This window comes from Podarcis melisellensis (assembly GCF_964234715.1).
Source record: "Podarcis melisellensis genome assembly, chromosome: 8".
Lineage (NCBI taxonomy): Eukaryota > Metazoa > Chordata > Lepidosauria > Squamata > Lacertidae > Podarcis > Podarcis melisellensis.
The window spans coordinates 56322412-56345389 of record NC_138540.1 but is presented as its reverse complement, the minus strand read 5'-3'; the positions used below and the strand labels follow the sequence as shown (position 1 = coordinate 56345389).

The window sequence follows — 22978 nt, the reverse complement described above, 5'->3', positions numbered from 1 at the left end:
ACATCTAAGATGCATACCTCAGAACTAGTGTGGGAAAAGCAGCCCAAAGTGCAGAACAAAGAGGTCCTGTTCTCAAGCAGCTGTTTTTTCTCATGCAATATTTCATTTGATTTTGTATTGACATCACTGCTACATTTCAGGTATTAGTCTGTGCTCAGTGCAATTCCCACTTAATCTGCCTGGAATTAAGGATGACACATCCCATAAATGTGAAATGCATTTGTAATAATAGGCACAGTGATGTTTACTGGGGCTCCTTTAGTGTTACGGTGAATCCGCAATCTCTTCAGCTTTTAAATCTTTGCCTTCAGAATTGCCAGTAAGATGACAGGCTTAATGGCATTATGCAAAATCTGTTATACTGAGCTGTACGCTTTGGGTTATTTCCCTGTGGTTAAATCTGCAAGGAATCCATTCTACTTTTTAGCTGTTCAAAAAGTACCTTTTTAAAAAATCATATCGAGTATAGGTAACTTACTTTACTTATGCAGTCACAGCTTTTCACAGGTGGGTGGGGAAGGAAGGAAGGAAGGAACCAACTCTCCATTTATTTGTTCCTCCTCCCCTCCCAGACCTGTGCAAAAAATGTGATTGTGAGATTAGCCGACATTGGGAAGGAAGCACAAAGACTCTGGAACCCTTGTGCCTCCTTCCCAAAGCTTAGCAAGTACTTAGGCTTTGAGAATGTGACAGGGGCATTGCCAGAGCCCTCATGCTGCCTTTCTGAAGCCAGATTCGCAGCCCTTCACCTTGTGATAGGTGCTTGTGCCTGATATCCTCTTGCTGGTAACAATGGATGCTTTGCCACTGTCCCCAACAGTCTAGTGGTTCTACTTCTGAATGCCAGGTCAGTCTATAACAGAACCGTGCTGATCCACGATTCTGTTGTGTATGAGGAGGTTGGCTTAGTGCATTACTGAGACCTGGGTGTGGGAGGTGGGTGGGCTAACTTTGACTCCACTCTGGTTGCCCATGTATTCAAGCTTGCATCTGGTGTTGGGCCAAAGAGACTGGCTAGGGATGCTGTAGTTGTTACTGCCCACCCTATTGCTAATCAGCCTCCCTGACTGTGCTGGCCAAGGTTGAATTGGGTGTGATGTTAGAGGAAACAATAACTGTGTTTTAGGGTGACTTCAGCATCCACAGTTGGGATGCCTCAGATCTAGCTCAGGACTTCATGGCAACCATTGGGCTATTTCAAATGATCATCAGTCCAATGCAAACAGCAGGACATACTCTTGGTTTAGTCTTTGCTCTATGTGGGGAGGGTGGTGGTCTGGAAATACAGGGGTTGAGGTTTGGACTTTCAGCAACAATTCTCCCTTGCAAGAATTGACAGTGCATCCTAAAAAATGTGGTCCACCCGAATATTGCTCTTTTGCTTAAAACACAGCAACATTGTTTGCTTAGTTTGCTTATTGACTTACTGAATCATTCAAGGGATAAATTAAATTTTCACCTCTTGAATGTTCAGACAGATTCATTCAAAGCCAGATTTGTTCGGTTATGGTCCAAACTGGTGTGTGTGTTAATTCATTAGCCAGATCTTATTTAAATGCCACTCTTATTTGGTCCCAGGGTTAGCAGACATGCCAGTTGATTGAGTTAGGGCATCAAAGAGTGCTGCTGTATTTACAGTAAAGAAATATTAAAACAAAAGAAACTGCAGGAGTGTGTGTAAAACTACCTATTGTGTAAAGATAGCATGTGCATTTGTTTTGCATTTGTTGCTGTGCTACTTTTGTCTCTGGCCCCACCCACAACGGGCATGTGCCCCACTTAAGAAGAATACCCAGAAGGTAATGCTGCCCTTGGGCTGAAAAAGACTCCACAGCCCTGCATTAGAGTTACCAGTGGTCTAATAAAATCAGAAGAAAGTGGGCAGATGGCAGGTGTGTCCCATGCTGTCTCTCGTTGCCTCATATATCTGCAATCCTTATTGGCTGAGCAACAGGGATGAGCTGAGCAAGGGTGAAAGTGTTCCTTCTTTGTGAAGACTCTGCCCACCCCAATATTGTTGAAATGCAGCCAGTCTTTAGTGGTCTCTGAAGTGCTGGATTGTGCCTGGATTCCATGCCTGTCCAAAATGTAGGCTCTAGTGCGCTAATGCACTTCGTGAATATTTCATTTGGTATTCTTGGTTCAGAACGTAGCCTGTTGTTTCCGAAAGCTGTTGGAGAAGTGTACTGGGTCTTGTTGTGCCGAAACCTCTGCGAAGAATAAGAGCTTTCCATTTGGTGGCAATCAGAATATGCTGGACAGTAGTTTGTTTGTTTGCTTGTTTGCTTGCTTGCATGCTTGTGTTCTGCTCTATGTCACCAGAAACAAATGGATAAATCTTAAGAGCTGAAACCTCATACCTTCAATGCTGACTGAAGAGTCTGCTCCAGAGTATCAGCACCAGAAGGAATACTACATGAGTGCCGGTTGCGTTTGTTTCTAATTTATAAGTTCTAAGCTGAAGATGTTCAACATTCTGCAGCAACAGCTCTTTAGAGTCCATCATATGCTGTAAAATAATCATGAGATTACTACTTACTAGACCTCAGTGGGTTAAAGAATGCTCTGTCAGAGCAAATGCTTTATCATTTCAAAAACAGATGAGACATCTCTTTTCCTAATTCCTTTTACGAAATGTTGCATGGCTGTATTCATTTTGACTTGGGTAGAAAATGGTTTATGAAGTTGGCATGTTTTTGTAAAAAAATATTTTTTTAAAGGTAAATGCCCCTGACAGTTAAGTCCAGTCACAGACGACTCTAGGGTTGTGGCGCTTATCTTTACAGCCCGAGGGAGCCGACATTTGTCCGCAGACAGTTTTTCTGGGTCATGTGGCCAGCATGACTAAGTCGCTTCTGGCGCAACAGAACACCAAAATCAGAGCAGCACACGGAAACACCGTTTACCTTCCTGCCAAAGCGGTACCTATTTATCTACTTGCACATTTTGGCGTGCTTTCGAACTGCTAGGTTGGCAGGAGCTGGGACTGAGCAACAGGAGCTCACCCCGTCACGGGGATTTGAACCACCAACCTTCTGATCAGCAAGCCTAAGAGGCTCAGTGGTTTCTACCACTGCACCACCCGCATCCCTTGTAAAATGTAGATAAAGCTAAATACATTGTGGCCAAGTTTGGATATAACATGACACGATGGTTAGTTTGTAACAGAAGCAAGAGCATCCAGTCTCCTCCTTTTGGCTAAGCTCCAAACTATGCCACTGTGCCCATTGTACACATAAATGAGTAATTACTCCCCATTGCCCTACTTTACCTCCCTTGATCTGGACACTAGACTTCTGTTGATGCAACCTAGAGTAGCATTCACTTTTTTGCTGCTTCATCACACTATTGACTCATGCTGAGCTTGAGGGTCTACTAAGACCCCTAAACCATTTCTACTTGTACTACTGGCAAGCTAAATGTCCCCATTATATTTGTGTAGCTGGTTCTTCCTACCTAAATGCAGAGCATTACATTTGTCCCTATTAAAATTCATTTTGTTAGTTTGGGCTCAGTTCTCCAATCTGTTAAGGTCATAGTGAATCCCAATTCTGTATTATGCAGCATTAGCTACCCCTCCCAGTTTCATGTCACCTGCAAATTTGATGTGCATCCCCTCAATACCTTTATCCAAGTGGTTTATAAAGATGCTGAACAACAACAGGCCCAGGACAGAACCCTGTGGCACTCCCTTATCACTTTTCCCCAGGATAATGAGGAATTGTTAGTGAACACTCTTTGGGTGTGAGGCATGATGTTGCAACACAACCACATGCATCCCATCTGGGCTTGCCGTTTGCCAGACACCATAACAGCTGGGGTGGCAAAATGTTTTTGTACTGCTTCCCTGGAAAAAAGAGAGGTTTTACTAAGAGTAGACCTGTTGAAATTACTAGACATGGTTAAGTTAGGGCTCCTAATTTCAGTGGATCTACTCTGAGTAGAATGTAGCTGGCTACAACCCACAGCTCCATGTTTTATCTGCAGATTTCCATACTATCTTAATTGGAGGAGGTTGTAGGACTGATGAAAGTACCAGATGCTTTCAGGGCTGTGTTTGAACCTCAGTCAGCCTTCACTAATAGTTGAAGGGCTGATGAGAGTTGTAGTGCAACACATTTGGAGGGCAGCAGAATGGTAAAGGTTGAACTAAATACCTAAGCAGTTTGTCTCTCTCTCTTTTTTTGTCTATCTGCTGATCTGCCTTTTTAATTTACAGTTTAAAGTGCTGCATTTTATAAAATTTTATACCTTAGGGTGACCACAGGATATAGGATAAAAAATTACTCTGCAGTACTAAAATACTGCATGGGCCAGGAAGGTAAATCTGTTCTGATAGCTGTGATAACAAATTGGGTTTCATTCCTACCTTAAGATTTCAGCTGTTGTGCTTACAGCTGAGGTTAGGCTTTTACTGGAGAGTGAGTTTCAAAGGGTGTATCACATATTTACGGTAATATTGAAGCATTGATTGTTGACTTATTTGTAGACATTAATACAGAACTATTTCCTTACTTGGTGCCTTGGAACGTCCATTAAGCTTTTGGCTTTGGGCCAGGATAGGTTGCAGTTCTGCAGTTTATAATGCACGTTGGCCATCTGTCCTTAGAGTACTAATGTGAGTTTAATTTTAAAAGCACATGAAGCCTGCAGTTTCTTTTTTTTAATATTTATTATCTTGCCAATACTAGGAAGGATGGCTCTTTAATGCACATTACTCAGGTTTGTCTTATTTAAAAAAGCATAGCATAGAAAAGACATGAACGTCATTATGTTTTGTGTATTGTATTGTACTGTCATTTCAGTCTGGTCACATCACATCTTGGGATTACCTTTAGAAGTAGCATTGTTCATTTGGGTGCGGTAAATATGTAAACAAATAAATGATATATATTTTTTGTAAGAAACCTGAATTCTTCAGCTTCTTGAATTGGTGGTGGTTTGGGTATTATTGGTGATGATATGATCGGAAACAGCACTTTGATTTCTTCTCTGAAATAAATATGGAAGTATTTTGCCTTATAGTGGTTAAAAAAAATGTTCCCTTGCTTTCTGTGTGGAGCATCACTCTGGATTTTTCCAGATGTTTTCAACCAGCAGGTCCAGATCAGAGTTCATCCATGGTGCCTAGTGACAACCCCATAGAACGCAATATAGGCAAGACTTGCTGGCTCAAGTGGGAGTGATCTTATGTCGGTAATGTTTAAGCTGTCCCTGATGAGGAGGTGCTGATGATCTTGTGGGCAAAGTGAAATCCAGAACAGCAATGTCTTGGCCTATCTTCCCCACTACTCTTGAGTGACGTTGGCATATTTTCAGTATCAACAATCTTTTGCTTTATGATTGGCAGTGGAGGCCCTGTTGGTGGTGACACCACTGTTGTGTGCTGCCTTGCCAGTACTGGGTAATTGAAATACATTGTTTCTGGCATCTTTGACATTATTAGTTAGTTGTGGGGCATTTGGTTTGTTTTTAAATGCTTGTATTGCTTGTATTGCTTTGTTGTCTGCTGTCCCAGTCTCTCTTGGGAGGAAGGGTGGATGAAAAGCAAATAATAAATAATAATAAGCAATGATAATAAAAATAAAAATTAGGTAATCTCTCACAATGTGTAAGCTAGAATGCTCTCATTTTGTTGTTTCAATACGTATACGATATAGAATACTTTGTTACATTGGGTAGTTTAAGGCTGATTTTGTATGAACATTAGAAAATTATATATATTGCAGTCAGTATTTACGCTAACAAAAAAGGCATGTAAACACATGGTTTTTCAGCTACTAAGCAGGTGTGATTAATAAGGTCTGCATATTTGAATTGCTCTATTGATCGTATTGTATCATATTATGTGCCAACATACTTCAGCACAGCCAGAAAGAGGGCATTACCATATAGCATTTTAATTTATGCAGTGACAATGACTATTTATAGGCTTAAATAATTACAATGCCAATTTGGGTCACTCTGCTCTACTTCTTTAGTTACTTGCTGCTGCAAGAGATAATAAACTATCTGCAGGAGGGTGAATTAATAGGTGTCTCGGTAGACCTGAAAGGGCAAGAATTTGATTGCATTCTTTAAACCCTTTTTCTAATTAAAAACATTTTCTATTACACAGGTGGGCATTCTGTCTTAACCCTTGGGCGTAACCCTCTCCCCCTCCCCTTTATTTGAATTGGTGCAGGCCATATCTGTTGTGAATCATAGGTTTCTAAGCAGGTAGTTTTCACATTTTCATCATGGATGTAGTGGTTAGCATGGAAAAAATAAATGCCAACTATGAGTCATACAGTTCCAGGGCCAGGCTTGAGTGATCTAAATCTAGTTTTGGCATGACCGTTCTCCAGCTCAGGATCATTGTCAATGTTATTTCCTGGTTGTTCTGCTGCAATTAATGCCAGGATCCCTGTGTTCATGCCACGTAGGATTTCATAGAGACAAAAGGGTCAGAGCTGGGGTCAGGTAACAGGGAGGAGGAGAATATATACCAGGGTGCACATGGCATGTACCAGGCCCCAATCCACTGAAATGATTTAGGTTCTGGTGCCATGTGCCATCATTACACTGGAGATCTTGATAGTCAAGTGGTGGAACCTAGACCTGGTGGGGCACCTAGGAGGTCACATGGATGATGCCTAGGAGGTCCCCATCCTCCTCAATTGAAAAAGGAACAGTAGTCACTTAAGCAGTATATTTGTACAAGTACTTAGCACCTAAAGTGTTGCCTTTGCATCTGAGAACAAAAGGTGGTGTGAGATGTTGGTCTAAGCTCTGAGAGTGCTGAAACTCACTTCAGTTAATATTTTGGAAACTATAGATGTAAAATTTCCAGAAATGTTGAAGCCATGAGAAAAAACGGCTGTTTTTTCCTGGGTGGGGTATGGGGGAAACTATTTTACACCATTTACAACGATTTTACACCATTTCTCAATGTACTCACCAGGTGCATTCACATTCTGCTATAGACAGACAAATCTATTGATTTTGTTGTGTTTCGTTTTTTCATTTTACAGTCTTAGGTTCCGTTCACCACCTTTCTGCATCACTTTGTTATTTAAAAAAAAATCTTCATGAAGTTTTGCAACAATGTAGAACATGTTTCTCTTAATGTACCCACCAAGGTATGGATTTTAACAATTCCCCCCAATATGCACCTTTTTGCATGAACAGTGTTTGATTGGAGAATTGTATTGTAAGATTCTTAGAAGGATGCATTTCAAAAGACAGCTGTGTTTTAGTTTATGTATTGTTTTGGGAAGTGTGAATTAAACCAAATTTATCCTCCAGGCTTACATTCTATAATGTAGGGTATAAATTTCAATAATTTGGAGCAGCCCTTTCTTGGGACCATTTGTGGGGTGAAATGGCCCTAAGAGAAAGAGAAATAGCTGGATTTAATTGCTTTCTGCATGGTTAGTGCAGAAGGATTACAATTACTGGTAGCTTGAAGCTTTATTTCCACTGAAGTGAATGCATTGTTGGACTGTATTGAAGAGATTTTTCTCAATCTCTAGTAGTGGATTAAGACCATTAATTACCAAGCTCTTGCTATGAGTCAGTAAAATGGAAAGGTGGGTGCCTGTCCGTTCCGTGGGGGGGGTGTACACACCTACCCACACCCTTAATGACTCCTGCTGCTTTCTTGCTGGCTCTACCTGGCAAGTAATTTGTGGTCAGCACCAAGGCAGTTCTTTCTAACCCCATTTGTCAGGCTCTCCTCTCTGCTTCCCTTTGTTAATCAGGCTGCCAGTGAGATGCGCTTGCAGCTGCCTATAATTATTAGATTTGGTAAAGCTGACTTTTAAAAGCAGAAGGGAGGCGGGGGAAGGATCTGAAAAACGGTTACAAACTTTAACCAGTCCTCTGAATGCAGCTGCTAAGATTTTGTTTTAAAGCCAACAAGATCAAATTAGCTGTCTAAAGGTCAGTGCAGTCATTTAAATTCATATTAAAGTGGAGTAATATTCATTTGTGCTGACTTGTCCTACAATTGGAGGGTGGTGGTATATCCATTCTCTTTTTCTAGGAAGAGAATTCAAGAGACTTTATTAAAGCAGACAGTTGATGTACCTTTTAAGGGGCTTGGAACTAAGAACTGGGACCGTGTGCAAGGCACTTTGTTGCCCATGTGAAAGGGATAGCATAGCTAAACATTGGAGGCATGGGGAGGATTAGGTTGGTTCGGGGTTTAGTATTTTCAACCCAATATATCTAAATGTTTGCTCAAAGCAGTGGTGGGGACCCTGTGGCTCTCTCAATATTGTTGGACTACAAGTCCTGTCAGCCTTAGCCAGGATGTCCAGTGGGCAGGGAAAAGGGGAGTTGTAATCTAAATATCTGGAGGGCCACAGATTTCCCACCTGAAGTGCAGGTGTTATGGGTTCTTTTTGACATTATTAAAGACCCCAAGATTAGGCTAACAGAAGCAGTTGGTCTGCTGCTTATATGCTTTGGTGATGGGCATCTTGGGAATTTCACATCTCTGGGGATTCTGTTCCTAGACAGGGTGTTGATAATAAAAAGGCTGTTAACTCAAAAGTGGTATATGTGTGTGAATGAGAGGGAGAGGGGGAGCTAAAAAAGCATTGGCTTACCATGGCAAAAGCCTTGTATTCTGTTTGAACAGTCTGACTGAGAGCCATTTTAATGTAGCTTTCATTTGACTTCTACAGGGCAGTGCCTTGTAGCATGAGGGATTTCACTTTGGCTTGCCTCTGCTCTTGCAGTTGTCTGGTGGAAAGATGTTGGCCAGTTCAGGGTTCTGAATTAAAAACCCTGAGCTGTGTGTTTGTCTTTGTACAGTACATGATTTGCAGAAGGATTAATACACAGTGCAAAACATAAGACTTGCGGCTTGATCGTAGCTGTTGCAACACAAGCAGAGACTTCCACTGCAGCAATCCTGTGCAAGGAAAGCTGAGCAGATCAGCACTATCCTACCTTGCTTCCTTCTGGAATCAGACGAGCACCACTTTCCCTGTTTCACTTTTTGCCGGTGTTGGGAGCTCTGAGCCTCTGTGGCACAAGGAAATTTCCCCTCCCTCAAATAAAAGAAGCAGCAACTTCTTCAGCTGGGAAAGGGGTAGGGGTGGATCTGCCTGCTTGCATGGGAGAAGGAGCCAGAACCCTTGACCCCTGCTGTGCCTCATGTGCAACAGAGCCTGGGATCAAGCCCTTAGTCCTCCTTGGCCCTTTCAAAGCCATCAAAGTTGCACTTTGTCAAGCCAGCCACCTTAACATTGAGTTGATGTTCTTAAAATGATTCTTGTTTTTCTTTGTCTGTGCAGAGGCTGAAAAGGTTTTGAATATTCACCCCTCTTCTTTATTTGGGAAGAAAACCCCTCCCCATACAAACAGGCCAACAAATTCCTCTTAGACCAAACCTTCAACAACGCAGTCCTTTGGATAATGGACACTTGTTACTCTTTGTTTGATTACATCTCAATTATCACTTGATGGCAAGAGCACAATTAATACCCTAGGTTGATTGTTAAAAAACTCCTAATTAAAACCCATTCCTGCTTTTTTCCTTGTGTGTGTATAAAAGCCAGCATTCTGTCAGGCTGCTGAATTGAGCAAGCTCTCCATTCAGCCGGGCAAAAGACACCATTAATTGGTGAGTGGGATTTTCATGGCAGAATCAGCACAGCCCGTCTGAGTGCCAATCTTTACTGCCACTTAAAGGAGGAAACTCCTCACCTTCCCTCCCAGACTGTTGTGGGAAGGGTATCACTCTCTGCTGTATAGCACATATCTACACTGCAGTCCACTGCGCCACACGCTTGCAAGGCAGTGGTTTCCAGAACTGTCATCGCCTTTAGACCTGATCATTATCCCTTGTAACTTCTGCCAAATTCAAAGGGAAAATGCTCCATTCTGTTTATGCAGCAGTGGGCTAAGCTTTGCCAGCAAAGTCTGGCTTCAGGCATCAATGCTGGTGGCTGCTTGAGATTTTTTGATTTGGTTTGGTTTGGTTTGGTTTGGTTTGGTTTGGTTTTTCTGCTGCCTGCTAGATTAAGGATTGGGACAACCCTGCAAACCAAGTGCATAAAAATTTCTCTCTCACAACATTATTTTTTATTTTTGTTTTAGTCTGCTTGACCATACATCATTCATTCATTAATTTAAATGTACCACCCTGATTGTATTTACACTTGCTTGTCCTGATATGTGTTGTGTTTTACAGTAGCCGTGTTTGTACATAATAATGCTAATCTATAAAGCAAGTTTTGTAAGCCATATTGTAAATATGTTGCAAGCTAGTGTTCATAACTCAAATATTTTCACTTTCTGGCCCCATTTGCACTAGCAGGTAAAGAAGCATGATGTCTAATCTAGGTTGGGACACCATAAGAAGCTCTTCGTTTTATTATTTATTTATTATTCATTTCATTTCTCTACTACTTTATATTTTTAAGAAAGCAGTTTACAACCTACGCTAAAACATCAAATAAAAACAATCCAAAATAAAACACTGCATAAGAAAGTAAAATATAAAGTATACATTCAAATCAATATTATCTGAAAAATTTCAAAATAAAACATTGCAAAAGAAGTCAATTCCAGAATGCACATTTAACGCAGCAAAGTTAACAAAAAAATCTTTATTTCAAAAGAAAACATTACTAAACAAAGTCAAATATAAAATGCACATTTAAAATATAATTAGCAAGAGAATAAAATATTAAGCATAGAACATACTTACTGCTGTTGCTGTCAGTGGTGATTCATGGCAGGTGGCAGCTGTGGAGGCTCAGTCACCTGAGTCTGCAAACATGGCCTTTGGCACTTTTGTAGCTGGAGTCAGTCAGGGCCTCACCCAGGCTAGGACGGAAAAGGCCTGCAAGAAAGGGAGCAGGTCTTCCAGCACTCACAGCCAGGATATCATGGTTGGAATACCCACTTGTGTAGTGGGAATGTTTTCACAGCTTATTTTTACTGTTGTTAGCCGCTCTGAGCCTGGCTTTGGCTGGGGAGGGTTGTGTGTGTGTGTGTGTGTGTGTGTGTGTGTGTATATATAAAGAAACCAAGCTCTATGCCTTCAGTTATCTATAGAAAGTTGTATACTTGTTATCTCTTAGATGGGAGGGCATTCCACAAGGTGGGCACCACTCCCGAGAAGGCCTTCTGCTTGGTTCCCCGTAACTTCTTCTCACAATGAGGGAACCGCCAGAAGGCCCTCAGATCTGGACCTTAGTGCCTGGGCTGAATGATGGGGGTGGAGATGCTCCTTCAGGTATACAGGGCTGAAGCTGTTTGGTGCTTTAAAGGTCAACACCAACACTTGGAATTGTACTCAGAAATGCACTGGGAACCAATGTAGATCTTTTAGGACTGGTGTTATATGGTCTCTGGTGGCTGCTCCCATTCATCAGTCTGGTGGTCACTTTCTGGGTTGATTGTAGTTTCTGAATCACCTTCAAAGGTAACCCCATGTAGAGTGTATTGACCTGTACCACCATGGACAGCTGAGAGTCCAGAAAGACCCCAAGACTGTGCATTTGGTTCTTTAGGGGTACAGTTACCCCATTCAGGACCAGGAAGTCCCCCAGACCTGCCTGACCCCTGTCCCTCAGAAACAGTACTTCTATCTTGTTGAGATTCAACCTCGATCAACCTCCAACCGCATCCAGACCCTCACACAGGACGTTCACTGTCTTCACTAGTTGTGATTTAAATGAAAGGTAGAGATGGGTATCATCTGCATACTGGTGAACACTCAGCCCTGTCTCCCTGATGATCTCTCCCAGTGGTTTCATATAGAAATAACAGTTGGTCTGTCAAGTTGTTTGCTGTCTATTCTGATTGGCAGTGGCTCTCCAAGGTCCCAGGAGGAGGAAATTCCTGGGCCTGATATATGAAATCTTTTAACTGGATTGGCCAGGATTTGAACTCGGGACCTTCTGCATTCAAATCATGTGCTCTGCCTCTAATAGGCAGTGCTCATCCCATGGAGTTCATTTAATTTTAGTCTATTTGCTTCTTCATAGGGGCCTCTTTTCCATATCCACTTCCCATCTGCCCAGAATACCCTGTGCACCAGACCTGTGAGCAGCACTCATGGTCTCCTCTCCTTTTCTGTTCCTGGCCCCAGCAGTCTTGTGGGTGGCCTTGAGAAAAATCAGAATAAATTATGCAGAAAATACGGATTTGCTTTGTTTGCATAGTGGATTTGGTTACAGAATTTGGTGTTGTGTTTATTGCATATAGAAACTAGATCGCCCCTTTTTTGTTCAGGATATCTGCAGTCCTGCATATGAATTGCAAAAACATTTGCCACTGTAGAAGACTTGTGTGCTAACTGAAGCCCTTAGAATAAAAAAGATAAACACTTGAGTTAGATCTTTTTAAAGGAGATGGTCCTCTTCCTGTCTCTGTTTCACCTGAAACTAGACAGCTTTTCCTGAAATGGCATCTAGCTGGATTCCCCTTTTGAGAATCTCTGTGTAAGAGATACCCAACTCTCACCCCTGAGACTGCTGGTACAAGGTTCCAGCTTCTGAGTACAGCATCTGTTTGATCTGAAACAAGGAGGGTTTGGCTTCTTGCAGTGATAAAGGAACTGCTCCCCTAGGATTGTTCCTTGTTGCAGCAAAGTGAGCCAGCACTCAGGTGTTGCTAATTTCAAAGGACAAAAGTGCAGCAATAAAGAGGCCACTTGGATGCTTGTGTAGCCGGAGAACCAGTCTCAGGCAGGCAGTCCCTACTTGGCCTTTGACGTTGAAATGCCCAAATTACTAAGCACATATTGTAACTTTATGGCAACCAGGAAACATAACATTTATAATTCTCTATTTCACTTAACTTCACAAGGCTTTTTCTACCGTTTGCCATTCATGAAGCCTTGCCAGTTGTTGCAGCCCACCCCGATATCTCATAATTCAGTACCAAAGTGGAAGCCAGACACTCAGTCTGAAAGTCAGATTTTAAATTGGTCTCTGGCTTGTGTGCCCTTCTCTCTCTCTCCCCCTCCCCATCTCTCTCTCTCTCTCCGTGCGCTTAGGTGATAGTATGTTATTCTATTTCTCCCCCTTTCCTTCAAACACACACTCACTTCTACAAAACTGCAACTGAGAGGGAATTGGTCACTCAAAACCACAAGCCTGCAACCTAGCTGGAATTTGAACTTGGTTAGCCAAGTTTGCCATTCTTCCTGCTGAACTATACTATAATTTATTCTTTTCTTACAGAGTATGATTGTGGAAAAAGAACAAATATTTAGGACTCTTAACACCTGCCTTCCAATGGAGATTGCTCCCTAGTGGCTTATTTCTCCCATCCACACTAACTTCATTTCATTAATAGGACACAATTTGAGATGCTAGCTTTGACCCACAAAGCCCAAAATGGTTTTGGACCCTTCAAGGAGTGGCTTCCTGCCTATCTCCGACTTGATTTTCTTCATCTGATAGAGCCCTCATTAAATATGCAATACAGTATGTTGGACAAATTCAGAACCACATGGAGATGTTTTCTGTGGGTGAACATATGTGAGGGCTACATTAGGAGTATATCTTTAAAATGTCTACGGTTTTGGGTATTGTTTTGTGATTTTTTTTATGGTTTACTGTTGTATTTCATAAAGTACATTCTCTAAACCCATGTGGATGGGGCAGATTTTAAATCCAATAAACAAAGAAAATGTTTTATCAGGTATTGCCAGTCTGTAGTGGTTTGGCACAGTTGATCCACCATTGAATGCAATTTTAATGTACAGCTGTATTTTTTTATTTTAAAAAAAACCCTTTATCTCAGCTCATGAAGTTCACTAGCTGCATTGATAAAGAATATCATGTGCATTAGTGGAGGGCTCAGGGCCATTAGCTGTGCTTTGTAAAATGCTTTATCGTGGCCTTGTACCCTGCGCATTTGCAGTTGCGTCTGTTAATGCTCCTTAGTTTTCTTTATGATGAGGGTTGGGTGAGGCAAGATGGAGAGGAGGAGGAAACACCCACTTCTCGATTCTTCTCTGGATTTCTGCACTGTAATGATGGCACCATCACCTGACTCTCAGGAAAGGCTGGCCTGCCTTGAATTGTGGGGTGACTGGCTCTTTCAGCATGCTTTAATCTTGGTTCTATTGCATCCCCCACATTCCTGATTTTAATTGTGTAGCTGCTGCTGTATAGCATTTCCTATGCCGACGATGACCGACATATGTTAAACATACCACGCCCAGCCTTATCGCTTGCTGAAACATTTGTTCGGCTTTTGAAACCTTTTTCTGCATGGCATATTTTCTCCACAATCACTAGTTTGAGGTTAAATACACGCTGCAGAATAATAATGTTATTATATCGCGTATGGATTTGTGCGTTACGTGTGACTGCAATGCAGTGTGTGAATTAGAAAATACATGCATAGGTACATCTCAGACAGTGTATATTATTTGGCTTCGTAGTGAACCCCAGTAGCACCCAGATCTAACCTCGTCAAGAATGCAAGCAACATATTTTAGTGAACAAAGGTGCCAATCAGTCCGCCAGCCATCAGTGTGTAAATAAGAATGCAGACATTGTTCCAGAGTCTTCTGTGAGTCTTAAGATGGCAGAATCACATTTCTATATAATAATGATGATCTGGCTGTCCCTTATTGCAGCCTCGTGTTTTGTGCAAATTCATGGCGGCTTGTGAAGAGAATAGCTTTACAAGCTGGTGTTGCAATGTGTAGCCACAGCCCTGCACCTCCAGTGCAGGAAATGCATTTTCAACATTAACCAAACATGACAGCTGAAACGGTTATTAACCATGCAAGATGTCGGAAGTCATCAAAAATTCACATTGGAGTAATTGCAGTGGCTTGGGGGTGGGGGTGGGAAAAATAAACCCTTGTTAAATCTTTATCTGCTTGCATCTCATCTTTTCCTTCCCTTCTCTCCTCCCCGCTCTTAAATCTTACATGGTACATTCCATTAACAATAAAGTATCCTTCTGTAACCTATAAACGCTCCCTTCAGTAACTGGTTTCACACCAGTGCTGCCTATCCTTGGTGAAGGACAGCCCTGAGCAAATGCCACCGCTGCTTTGCTGGCAGTGGTGTTCCACTGTGGGAACAGCTGCTTTCTCATTGTCTTGCTGGACTCTTCACTGTCTCAGCCATAGCAGAGCTTGCAGGGGGTTTCCCACCCTTGAGAAGAAAAACTGTGAGCTCTGATACAGGAAGATTTGAGGTGCCTGGAACCAAATGCCAGGCATTTAAAGTATTGCAACTCACCCCGACAAGGTTTGTAACTTCTCATTCTTGTAGCCCACAAGATAGGAAATGCATTTTACACATTGTTTGTTTGTTTAAATGCATGTATATTTAACACACAAAGAACTCAATCAGTTTCTTTTCTGTAGTAATGAAAGATACAAATGTGGATTGTTTTTAAATATGTAGAAATTGAGAGTTAATTTAGAAAAATAACTGTGATAATTTAAAAATAAAATATTAGATTTTTGCTTCTGCTAATTCCCCTCCTCCCTTTGAAATAGTTGTAAGGGAGGGGCGTCTGTTGTCTGCTTTTAAAATATATCCATTTATTCACCTCCTTAGAATCCTTTGCTGCTTATTTTTTTAACATGTAGGCAAAAGTCAGGAGTGCTACGTTTTTAAGGTGTAGCCTGCTGATTTCATTGAAGATATTACCATCCTTGGGTGGTAGATTTTTCAAAGAGAAATATCTGTAAATTGGATTATGATATAACTGTGGTGGAAACCTGTATATGTTCCAGTTTGTATAGCCACTTGCTTTATATTCTTAGAAATTCAGTTGTGAAATATATAGATGAAGCCCTAATTTTAAGGGAAGGAGTCAATAAATAAAGAGTTATTATTTATTTCCTGATTCTGAAGTATATTCTCTCTCCCACTGAAAGTGGTTTGAATTAAGTATAATTGATAGTCAGACACTTTTTATCTTGTTAGGTTTTGGGCATGAGTCAGTACTCTGAACTTAAAATTTCTTAGCCATGTAAAACAACGAAGGAGAGAGAGAGAGCGCGCACATATTTCTGTGGAGTGGCTGATTTGGTTTTGTCTGTAACATAGTATTCTACCTTCATTGGGGAAGCTAAATAAAGGTTTCTATTTTATATATCTCTTGATGTGGTACAGGCAGTTAAGGATTCATCCAACCAGTTTAGAGGTTGTACTTTAAAATCATAAAGGGACGGTTGTCTGGTCCTTTTCCTTGTTCCATGAGAAATGCGACAACAGCTTGGCACACAGATGTTGCTGTGTGGCAACATTCTTTGACCAAACAGTTGTGTGTTAAGCCTGGTTTAAAAGGGAGCATTGCTACAGAGACAGCCTGGCAATCCCATATACATTTATATATATGTGTATATATATGAATGAGAGAGAGAGGAGAGACAATGAGATGTTCATGCAAAGATGGAGCTTGCCACTGTCCCTAAGTGGGAGATGCCTCAGTTATTCTTGCAGTTTTGCACTGTCTTATAGCAAATTATTTTCCTTTGTCTGAAGAGGGTGGGAACCAGAGTTCAAATATGAGCTCTGTAAATCAACGTATGGGGAGGTGGGAGGGGGAGACACCTAAATCCCCATCTAGAATCCCTAGGTCCAGCTTGCTTATTTTAAAACCATGCTCTGGGTGTTTTTGGGTTGCAGTTGTCTTGTGTGTGTGATTAAAATGTTTAGCTTTCATGTCTTTTTAACATATCACATACATTCTATAGAAGAGAGTATGCATTTTATTTTTTATTTTAAAAAATGAGGGTGTGGATATGCATACTGTTGAATGAGGGAAAATGGAAACCTTTTGTCTTCTGTGTGTCTTTACCACATTGGTCTCATGGTCATAAGTGTGAAAAAGTTTAAAATGGGGAAATTATTGTAGAAGCAGTGTTTCTTCATCAAGCCTACAATAATTAATGGACATAAATCACTTATTATAGCAGGAATAGATAAAATACATGGTTATTATTAAATAAGTTTTGTAGATTGTGTTAAATAATGTTTCATACATCAAATTTCTATACAAATTTAATTTGTATAATGTGTTTAGGATCTATATCCATTTTTAATTATGTACCATTTTTATAAGGCCAAATGTTTTAACAGAAATGAAATTAATTCCAGCCTTATCACCACCTATTTAAAACTTTTTTTTTTTGCTCAAGAGTGATTCCTTCTCTCCCCACCCCACCCCCGCTGTCAGAGGAGGAATAGTATTTGTTTCTCAGTCTAATCATCTGTTTAACAAATGATTCATTAATTTCCAATTGTTTTGTTGCAATTTGTCTTATTTGAATTTAAGATTCTTGGGTGACTGTCTTGGTGCAATGTATGAGATAACTATTTAAAGTAGACACCTGAAGTCTCAGATCTGTTGATTCTTCTAAATTGCCTCACCCCACCCTAATGTATTAATATCAAGTATGGTATTTTTATGCTTGCTGCCCCTTTGTTGTAATCTTATACGCATTGATCATACCAGTCTGGGAAAAATAGGTTGTAGCTTTGCTTTGAAAGTTTGATAGTGACAAAGTTCTTTCAACCCTTCAAATGCTCAGAAAGAAAATTATTAGATGACATTTTCAAAAGTGTCGCAGTGAGTGAGCGTGTCCATCTCCTGGTTCTGCATTTTGCATCTCCATTTAACTTGGTTATCATATTTCAGTGCTTGCAATATACCGAGAAGGCTCTTTCGAACCAGGCGTTGCCCAGCAAGTGGGCGTTGGTGTGTGCAGATGCTGAACACTTGGTAGATGGAAGGTGGGGTAGTGGGGAAGCTTATAACTCTTGGCTTTTTTACAGACACTGCAAGATCTTTAGTGTTTCCAGGGAAAAGAATCATAAGCAGGTACATGGGATTGTCTCAGGGCAAGAAAAATGAAGTAGTTAAACTCAGTTGTATTTTAGGTCTGGGGAAGCTTGCAGGCTTAAAGAAACGAAGCTAAAATGAACCAAAGAGTGTGAAATGTGGGCAGCAAAGAAGCTTTTTAAAAAATGTGTTTGAGCACATGCACTACATTTTAATGTAGTTGTTGTGAAGCGTATAGCTCCATTTGCAATAGTACAAGAATATATGTGTCGGTAAAAATCCAGCTATGGAAATGCTTCTGAAAAGCTGCAGATGAAGCATTTCTGACAGGGAGCCAGAGGGCTGACTGTTGAAAAAAAAGGAGAGATATCATGTGAACAGGAGTAACATGGTGAAGACAGAGGAGTTGCCTTTTCAGCCTAAGAAACTCAGTAGGACAGAGGATCAGTGACAGTGTTAATTGCTGGGTGGTTTTCTTAATATTTTAGAGGGGTTTTGGTTTTGATTTTTGGATGGCATTCCAGGGAAGCTGTTCATTGATATAATTCATTTGAAGTCATTGATTCTACACCAATGGTGAGGTTTTTATCAGCTAATTTATGATGGTTTTAAAGTGTTTCTAATATGATGACTGTTAAAATCAGGCTTCTTTGCAGTGGCAAAAATGCAGTGCTGTCTCCAGGTAGGCACTGGAGATAGATGGGGTATGTGTGTGTGTGTGTGTTACTTTTTCTCCCCCCCCCCAAAAAAACAAACAAACTTCTCTTTGGGTAACAAGTTACTACTACATGGCTACTCAGACGTAAGCCCTGTTGAGTACAGTTGGGGTTTACTCCCAGGTAAGCGAGTATAGTATTGTAGCCCAAGTCCCTATGGCTCATGGATTTTCTCTTTGTCTTTATATTGGGAAACAGACTCCCCTGCCTCTTGTATTCCCAAAGAAAGGCTCTTTCCATTGATTTTTCATAATTTCCTAACCCTGTTTGAATGCATTGAATGCTGAGAGCTAAGGCGGGGTCCTGGAGTAGCAGAATTGTGCTTTTCTGCCCCTTGTACCTGAGGACAGTGCAATAGCAGAAACCACAGCTACATAAAAGAAGGACGGGTAAAAAGACACATCTAGATTATTTTGAGGTTGTTTGAGAAAGAAAGCATTAATGTTGCTTCCTTGAAAAATAAAAGGCATACGTGTAACTTCAGTACTAAAATGGCAGCAAAAAGCAATAAAATGGCGTCACAAGGAAAAATTAGTTAACTAGCCTGATTTCAGGGCGTTCCCCTTGCTCATTCTGAGGAAGATGATTCTTTTCAGTTCTGGTTGCTGCCAGTTATGACCATCATTTTTCAGTTTCCATTCTAGAACCAGAAATAGCTCCTTTTTCCTTTTCTATACCTTTGCATCCAGTTTTATGTAAGTGTATATGGGAGCCTCTTTAATGGAAAATTATATTTGAAATTATCTTTTTCTTATTACGGCATTTCTCTATTCTGATTATAAACTATCATTTAAAAGGACTCTCTCTGTGTGCCTCAGAAGATTAACCTTTCTTTCAGATAACCATGCTTGGCTTCTTAGAAGCATCATATGAGTTCCTGCAACTTAATGTGAGGGGACAGGACATCAGTGGAAATGGTCAATTTGTGATTTAGAACAGGTGTTCTATCGGGGTGCCATACACAGTAGCATATATTCACCTATAAGTGTAATGGTGTGCCAATGCTCGAGATGGCTTGTCATAGCATTTGAAGCACTAGTCCCAGCATTTCACTAGGTATAGTTCAGCCAGCACATAGAATGTGGAGTTACAAGAGCTTGCAGAACTACTTACAGAACTGACTTTGTGAAGTCTGTATATTGCTGAGCCCAGAGGAAGGCTGAAAGCAGAATGTATACTTTTAATGTAAAAATTAGTTTAATTTTTCTGTCATCACCATTATTGGCTATAATAATCTCTGTTCCAAAAAACACAACAACTGTCACAGAATTACTGTCCGGAAATCTGTGACATAGCTTGGTAGTAGTGAAACCAAATAAGACAGGGTTTAATTTGTTTGATAGGAAACAAATATTCATTGACCCCAAATTTAGGTCCAGGCTACCAACTGGGACACAGACCTTCAAATGATGATAAGCTTCCAATAGGTAGTAAGAGAGGTCTTTTTCCTGTCCCTTCTGCAAATTCTCAGCTATGAACTAAATTATTTTGTCAAAAATAATGGTCGTCAAGAACTGAGAAGAATATTGTTGGAACCTTGAAGCAGTAAGGACCCTCTGCTGATAGTGAAATATTAAGTGAAAGAAAAAACAAATGCACTATTTTTATTTTTTTCTACGTATTTATGTAGCTCAAACTTTTAAGTAGTATTACATGGATTTATAATTTCTGTCTTTAACAGATTATTAACTCAAAGTAGATTTACTGCCTGGTGGAGGTGGAATTGACTCCTAAAGACAGCTCAAAACTGAACCTTGCCTTGCACTTATATTGCATGCATTTTTAAAGCTTAACAAGTGTCTGGTGCCAAATATGAAATGTCAGCGCTAATATACATTTCAACAGAAATAAATTACAAGCAGAATTAGATTAAATCATGATCAACTAATGGTACCCGTCCCAATGCTTTGAGTTAGAAATTTCAATTTAAAAAACAAACAAACTGATGAAATTATTTCAGAATTTGAAGGTTAAAATGGCTGCCGGCACCATTGCTGCTGCTGTTGTCAGAAACACCCTCATAAAAATGGAGGTCAATGACAGTAAGATTAGTCCCGCCTCCCTTTTCTTCTTCATGTTTGCATGCTTTCTGCATACTTACTGGCGAAATTGCCATTCCAAATGGTATTGTCTCATATACCAAACTTACTCAGAGTGGATAGCTCAGTTTGCTTTGGTTATCCAAATCCTTCAGCTGGCACCCAAATATTAAATGCGGAGCCCTTGTCAGATTTCCAGTTGTAATTGAACTTCTCTTTTAAACATCCCTGTGTTGGGCCTGATCCATCCTTCATGGCCGCAGCTTTGATTTCATTGTGGGCTGTATGTTTCTCAGTCTGAGCTTTCCTGAAATGAATGGAGATGACCCAGCAGTCGTGTTTGATCGGTTGCGTCCATTGTCTGCAGCAATGCAGCTATTTGAAGTCTTGTGCGAGGACTGTGCTTCCTTCTCTATGCACATGTTGGAGTTTTACTGGAGTGTACAAAATTCCAAGACCACCTCACCTATCAACCTTGTTCTAAACTTGATTTAAAATTCCCTTTCTACTTTGCACATCATTTAGTTTCAAACAAAAGAAACGATCACACTTGTATATATAGTTGCTAAAACACATTTACGAACCTTGATACCACATGTGGTATATCATTTTGTTGTCAAGTTAGAGAGAGCTGCTGCATTTGCTTTTTTATTTAAGGGTATTCTAGATGCTCACAAGTCTTCAGTGCAGCGCAGTGCAATACTGTAACTCATAGTGAGCTGGTTCAGGTGTAATGCCAAACCATGGTTTGGTGTGATAAGAGCAAGCCTTCAGGGAAGTTGAGGCCATGCTCCCTGCCTTTTCCTCCCACCCTCTATGCTGTAATTCCTTCTCTACTTCACCAAGCCTTTATTAGGCACTACAAATACAGGCCATCATAAAACATCCATATATAAAATGTTAAAATATATACAAAAACAGCCATGTAAAATATGTAATAACGAGGGTTTTCGTTGGAGTTTCTTCCCACTAAATAGTACCATTCACTACTCTTAAGAGATACTATTAACAAAATCTCAGCTACGCTTGCAGTTACTTCTGATTCAGACAGATAGAATCTGATATTTTCATTGTCCGGTGATGTTAGACTACCCAAAAAAGGGGATAGAACACGTTTGTGTAACTGGTTGTAGAATGGACAGTATTAAATAAGATGTTCTACAGTGTCTGGAACATTCAATGTCTATTGTTTATGGGGATGTTTAAATGTCTGTCCTTGACAAAAGCTGAGGGGAAAACATTCAGTCGGGCTAACATGAAGGCCTTGTGTTGGAATAGAATTATTAATTTTGAAATATAAGTGCCCCTGTTATCTGTTGTATTTAAACCATAGAACTTGGGGGAGCAATTTTTTTTACAGCTGACTCAATGTTTTGTTTTTCAATGTCCCTTAATCTGGTTTGAATATTGTGATAAATATATTTCTCATAGTTCCCTCTCTCTATTCCTAGTTTGAGGCAAGCTATAGTTCACCCTAACCCAACAAACCTAATACTTACATTTGCCCTGCAAACCAGGGTTGCAATCCATAACCAAATCACAATTTGCTAGTTTAGACCAAACAGCAAGTGGGTTCCCTCAAACTAGGAGATGGATTACTACATTGGGGTCATGTTTCAGAAACCCAAGACTCCTTCACAGTTTATTGTAGTCTCAAATCATAATTTGGTGTTATATCTGAACAAGCTCAACATCTAACCCTTCACAGTTTTGTTACCTTAAGAAAACTCTGGAAGAAGGTCTTCAGTGATATGTACTTGGTAGGGCTGGTCCCAGTCGTTTTGCCCTGCATGATTCACAAATTGCAGCCTAGGATCCCTTGCAATACTGCAAACAATCTTGGGCCTGCCTCTGAGTGGTCTTCTACTTCTTTTGGTGGCCCTGAAAATAATGCCATACCAAACAACTGTGATGTTAGTGCAGATGGGCTGTCTCTTACAGAACGTCTGCTTTTTTGCTTGGTCTAACGACCTGTCCACGACTTCCTGCTCACCATCTTTTCTGCTCTATGATCAGCATGTTCTACTTTCCTTGTAAAGAATCCTCATACAGAATTGTCTCTTCCCACGATTGCCAAATTAACCTGAATGCTTTAAGAACCAGAATGATGTTGTCAGAGTCTGTAATCCAATTATGATTTTGCATATGTAACGAGAACAGCCTTGAAGCTAAGTTGGCCTACCCTGCAGGTTCCTTCTCTTCAATGTAAGTGTCTTGATTATTGGTTCCTTTTTTTTTTTTTTGGAATATGGTTGCCTATCATATTGTATTGTTTACATTTCAAATGCTACAGCTCTGATACTAAATATTCTCCAGAAAGACATATTTTCCCCAATTTCTCCGTGGCATAGAAGAGACATCAATTTGTCTACATTTTCAGTAATGTTCCATGAAGTTCTGATGGAGCCAAAAAAAGGAGAATAAAATTGGAGCTAAACAAAATTGGAGCTG

The 22978-nt window shown here is 40.4% G+C and overlaps 1 protein-coding gene across 3 annotated transcripts in view; it reads left to right on the top strand.

Annotated features, from left to right (window-relative positions):
- Positions 1-22978, top strand: part of NUP93 (nucleoporin 93) — a 67802-nt gene that overhangs the window by 13568 nt on the left and 31256 nt on the right. Inside the window, exon 1 of one of the 3 annotated variants that reach the window (XM_081922700.1) lies at positions 14986-15224. The exons of the other annotated variants lie outside the window; for them this stretch is intronic. The gene's annotated coding sequence lies outside the window, so the exon portion shown is untranslated. Of the gene's footprint in view, positions 1-14985; positions 15225-22978 lie in introns of those variants that run through there. 3 annotated transcript variants of the gene reach the window in all.